Raw genomic sequence first — 5,907 nt, 5'->3', positions numbered from 1 at the left:
TTGTATAATGTGAACGCTGACTTGCAGTCATTTAGTCCACAAGTAATATTAAAGTTGGCTTTGTGGGCGTGGATAAGACCAACATGTTGAACCAGTTTCATTAAGGTGAAGGTGGTTCTTCTACACCTTGTACATCTATATGGTCGTGGCATTTTTAGTACAGTAGATTGATCATTCGGGTCACAGTGACTGGTAAGGGCTTTTCACCCACCTCAATAATGTCTAGTGTAGTACGTTGGAGAAAGATCAGCGTATTCGTCATGTAGGGTGGGTAAGCTAAGTTGAAAACAAAGTAGGCACAGAAGGCTGAAATTACCCCATCTTCAACTCCTGCGCCCCTGCATAGATCCACACTGTCCAATGTGACCGGAACCTTCCTGGTAAAGGCCGTCTTCCAGTCGGTGTCTACCAACTGGACAGTTGGGTAGGGACTTGGAGCGTCGTGCTGTTCAGAGAGAAATAAAAATTACAGAACAATGGTGAAGTTAGCAAGTTATTAAAACCGATCCAGCTTCATGATCAAGGCTCCATACCATCATCATAGTCTAGCAAAAAACAGCATGAAACTTAATTATTACAATTTTCTAGTGAGACAAAAACAAGTGTTTTACCCCTGTAGATTATAAGGGATTAACTCCATACCTGTCCCAATGTAATGAACTGGTCGGCCTTCTCTTTAAAGATGTGGGGCAGCAGGATCAGCGCAGCACGGAAGTCCACATCTGTAGGACAAGGTGGAATAAGTCAAAGTTAAACATTTAAACGTAATTTGAGATTCTCAAATGAGATTTTCAAGACCTAGCCTAGTTGACTGCCTTTTGATAAGAGTGCACAAAGCAGATGGAAATCACTTCAGGCAACATGTTGACTTTTCTGTAAATTGAATGCAAAAGTTTAATGAAAACCCAGTCTGTGCCTATTAAAGCCTTTTAGTACGAGAGAAAAATAACTCATAAAATAATGATTTATTTTCTACAAAAGCGCTTTAAAAAAAGCACTGACCATAAACAAAAATAAAACGGTAGAATACCTGGTAGATCCTCTGCCAACATTTCCTCCCTCGCTTCAGAGTACATTTTGGCTAATGGGGATTTTCTAGCTTGACCACCTTCGGCACTATGCCGGTGAAGCCCTCTTTCCAACGCCGGCACAAGTTCACCGCAGATGGCTGGATCCTGTCAACCTCATCGCACAACTGAAAAGAGTTAATAGAAAGGGGAAATGCATTAGTCATTTTACCAAATCATCTCAATATTGAAGGACCAGACCAGTATTAAAATAACTCTTTTCTTCTTTTCAATGAAATTGACTGTTACAGTTCCGAGTGCTATGGAGTAATAATAATAATAATGAGTTCCATTTATAAAGCACTTCATATTTGAATGCAAATCCCGAAGTGCTACAAGTAGTGAGCATGAACAGTATAAATAAACATTACATCAACACCAAATGTGTGCTTTGAACAACTGAAAATTGACTGAATGTACTTTCATTCATATCATTTACCCCTGAGGGTGTTCTAAGGAAAGGATATTTTTTCAGAACATCCTCAACTGTCATTCCATCCGCGATCTCCTTTCGGTGCCATGAAAAAGTTAGCTGCATTCGGTCTTTTACAACAGAGGTGTCTGGGTTCATCTTCTCATACTGCATTTGCAGAACGTGCACATGCCTCTCAATAGAGGATGCATCCTCACCGATTACAGCAGGCACCTGTTGGAAATAAAAAGTGAAAAGTAAACAGTTCAAGTTTGAAGTTCAACTTCACAATGCAACATTTTTTTTTATCTCATCTGAACTAGAATTTTGCACAAAACATTACTGTTCACAGACACTTCCAGTAAAATATTATTGTGCACAATGACTTCTCCAATCAAGGTATGCAGATACATAAATTCACTCACTCCTGACACAGATCTGCAACAGCTTCTTGCAGCTTTCGTAGACTCTCTGGCTCTCTTGTGACCAAACTTTTCCTTACTCCTTTTCACCTCATCTTCGTGGATTAAAGGTGCACGCTCTGCTTTGAATTTGCGTTTGAGGGACTGATGCCAGGTATGCCAACACAGACAATGAAACAAAGATAACCCGCACTATTAAAAAACAATTAAATGAACGTATCCAAGGAAAGCATAAACATAATACATTTGTATGCATTATTGTATTTTATATCATTCAATGTTTTCAAAATCATTACATCAGAAAATAACTAGCTGCATAATATCACATCAACTATCTTTTTAACTTACATAGCCATTTCTCTCCAGATCCTTAAGGAAGGGGTACTTCATAATAAGTGCTTGAACCACTTGCACATATTCTGTGTTGGTGGGATGCCTGTAAGAAAGATTACATTAAGGAATAAAGCTATTTATACTCTACCAACAAATTGCTGTTTAAAAGCCACAATTGTGAACATACATCTTAGCATGGATCTTGAAATTCCCACAATTCATCACTTCCCACAGTAAATGTGGCTTTGCATCTTATCTGCCTGAAGTATATTGGTGAAGCAAAGAGTAAAAATGGACAATACTGACTTACATTGTGTATTCTATTATTGCTTCATGGAGAACACGAATGATCCTATGTCGATCTCTGGATGACTTCTGACAAGCTTCTTTGTTATCAAGTTTGGTCTGAAGTTGGAAGAACGAATCCAGCAGGCAGTCTCCTCCTTGCCTCATTTCTGACATGGGGTGGGGAAGGGAGGAGATGAGGAACTTGTATTACCAGTAGTAGACAGATCAACCCCAAAGTAACACATCATTAGTGTGAATGCTGTTTAATAGTCATTTTTCAAACCAAACAAATACAAAATATATACATTAAGAGAGTAGATGGAGCACATCTTGTATAAATAAAACGGTAACTCTTGGTCTGCCAGTGTGTAGTAAAATCAATAGCTACCGTGAGAGCAGGTTACTGGTCACCATCCAAAACAGACATTACTGACCCATGCGGAGCATAAACGCATTTGATAAACGACATCAATAGCGCCTGGTTTAGTAGCTTTTATGTGCAGCCGGTCAGTGCTACACACAGTTCAGTGCTACACACAGTTCAGGGCTACACACAGTTCAGGGCTACACACAGTTCAGGGCTACACACAGTTCAGGGCTACACACAGTTCAGGGCTAACTTATTAGGAAAAACATTGACTCAGCACAACATACAATCACACCTGGACAAAGTAATAGGAGCACAAGCACAAAACTCAGCGGCTTCTCTTTCAGACGCAGCCTTACTTGAGAGACGGGATCACGTACATGCGGATGGTCACTCTATACAGGTTTTTAATGTCACTCCTCTTTCAGCTGACATAGCCAAAAACTAGCAACTATAATATAACTCCTGTACTCGAAAACACGCCTCTGTGTAGACAGTCCTATTCAAAACAATGGCACGTCGATAGCTGCACCATGAACTGAACTAACGTTAATGGATTAACAAGGTTTTTCAAACTTTTAAAAACACTTGTACCTCACCGCAGAAATCTGCGGACTGAGGAGAAATCACGCTGAGCAAGCTGATGACGTAATCAACGGGATAACGTAAACAAAAAAAAACTCCCCTTAAAACCCCATATCAAAAAGGTACATATAGACCTTCTAAATTAACGGAAAAACGACAATAGTAACAACATAAAATGAAGAGGGATTTTAAATGAAATGCATCTCTCTTTTTTATATTCAATAACAAGAAGAATGTCAAACACAACGACATGGCAAATTAAGCCCTTATTACACTCATGAAGGCATAACATTACTGAACCGTTAACGTGCAATCGTAACAATTGTTAGGATGTCCACTGTCTTAAGGTTAACTTATTAAAGTGGAACCTCACAGGCTATTTCAGATTGACCGCACTTAATGTTAGCTTCAATAGGTTCAATAACTTTAGCTAGCTAGCTTTTTAGCTAGCAAGCAAGCCATTCGGTTCAACTCAATTAGACACGACCTTTAGATAAATAATTTAACTTAGCAGATATGGTCTATAAAGCCATACCTTGGCCATGCACTGGAACCTGTATTTTTGGAGCGATAAAACGGTTAAATGGCTGAGTTTAGCAAGCTAACGGTAGCTACCCTAGGCTGATAACGTCAATTTTCTAGATAACGCTAGCTAGCAATTTAGCCATTCAGTTCAGTTAAAGTTTCTTCAGTTTAGACAGAATAGACCATGATATCCTATTGCAAAGACTAGAGCACTTAGTTGGCATACAGGGAACTGCTTTAGGCTGGTTTAGGTCCTATCTATCTGAACGCTCTCAGTTTGTACGTGTTAACGATGAATCTTCCACGCAAACCAAAGTTAGCCATGGAGTGCCACAGGGCTCAGTGCTCGGACCTATTTTGTTCACATTATATATGCTTCCGTTAGGCAATATTATAAGGAATCATTCTGTAAACTTTCATTGTTATGCGGATGATACTCAACTATATTTATCAATCAAGCCTGATGAAATTAATCATCTAAATAAAATTCAAGACTGCCTTAAGGACTTAAAAACGTGGATGACCTTAAACTTTTTGATGTTAAACACGACCAAAACTGAAGTTATTGTACTTGGCCCGAAGAATCTACGAAACAAATTATCTAAAGACATACTAACTATGGATGGCATTAATTTGGCCTCCAGTGAGACTGTAAGGAATCTTGGTGTTATATTTGATCAGGATTATCCTTTAACGCCCACATAAAATCAATTTCAAGGACCGCCTACTTCCATCTACGTAACATTGCAAAAATCAGGCATATCTTGCCTCAAAACGATGCAGAGAAACTAGTCCATGCATTTGTTACTTCTAGGCTGGATTATTGTAACTCTTTATTATCAGGGAGTACCAAGAAGTCAATCAAGTCGCTTCAGCTGATTCAAAATGCTGCAGCTCGTGTACTAACCAGAGTTAGGAAAAGGGACCACATTACTCCTGTTCTGGCTGCCTTACACTGGCTCCCTATAGAACACAGGATAGAATTTAAAATTCTTCTTCTCGCCTACAAAGCCCTTAATGGGCAGGCGCCATCTTACCTTAAAGAACTCATTATACCCTACTGTCCTACTAGGGCATTGCGTTCCAAGAATGCAGGGTTGTTGGTTGTTCCTAGAATCTTTAAAAGTACAATGGGAGCCAGAGCCTTTTCTTATCAAGCTCCACATTTGTGGAATCAGCTTCCAGTTTGTGTTCGGGCGGCAGACACCCTATCCGTTTTTAAGAGTGCGCTTAAGACCTTCCTTTTTGATAAAGCTTATAGTTAGGGCTGATTAGATTCAGCCCCTAGTTTTGCTGATATAGGCTTAGTTTGTCGGGGGACATCTTACTTCTTCCTTCTCTCTGTCTATACCCGTGTACACTCATGTTCCGATTAACCCAGCTTCCCCAAATGTCTTTCTTTTTGGTGTCTATATACGCTGGGATCCGGAGTCATGGATGATCCTGCGGTCCTGTGTCCTGGATCGCGAGCGCTGGATCTTGAGTCGTGGCTGTGGTCCTGGATCATAGGTCCTGGATGGATATCCTCGTGGATTCATCTTCCTATTATACACACATGCATTTCCAAACATTTGGACTACCTATGTTGCAAATGTATTATCTTTTCAATTTACACACGGCATCTATTGCACGTCTGTCCGTCCTGGGAGAGGGATCCCTCCTCTGTTGCTCTCCCTGAGGTTTCTCCCATTTTTCCCTTTAAACTGGGTTTTCTTTGGAAGTTTTTCCTTGTACGATGTGAGGGTCTAAGGACAGAGGGTGTCGTATTGTCATACTGATATTCTGTACACACTGTGAAGACCACTGAGACAAATGTAACATTTGTGATATTGGGCTATATAAATAAACATTGATTGATTGATTGATTGAATAGATTGCATAGAACATATAACGCAGTATGTCAACATA

The 5,907-nt window shown here is 39.8% G+C and overlaps 1 long non-coding RNA gene across 1 annotated transcript; it reads right to left on the bottom strand.

Moving 5' to 3' along the window:
- Window positions 1-391: 391 nt before the first annotated feature.
- LOC117445041 (uncharacterized) lies at window positions 392-2,049 on the bottom strand. The gene is made up of 5 exons (XR_011643190.1): window positions 1,905-2,049; window positions 1,507-1,713; window positions 1,031-1,195; window positions 643-722; window positions 392-445 (listed from the first exon to the last, which is right to left on the bottom strand). It is a non-coding gene; the product is annotated as an uncharacterized lncRNA (long non-coding RNA).
- Between the last annotated feature and the right edge of the window lie 3,858 nt (window positions 2,050-5,907).

This window comes from Pseudochaenichthys georgianus, chromosome 4 (genome assembly GCF_902827115.2).
Source record: "Pseudochaenichthys georgianus chromosome 4, fPseGeo1.2, whole genome shotgun sequence".
NCBI classification, from domain to species: Eukaryota; Metazoa; Chordata; class Actinopteri; order Perciformes; family Channichthyidae; genus Pseudochaenichthys; species Pseudochaenichthys georgianus.
This window is presented reverse-complemented; position numbering and strand designations above follow the sequence as displayed.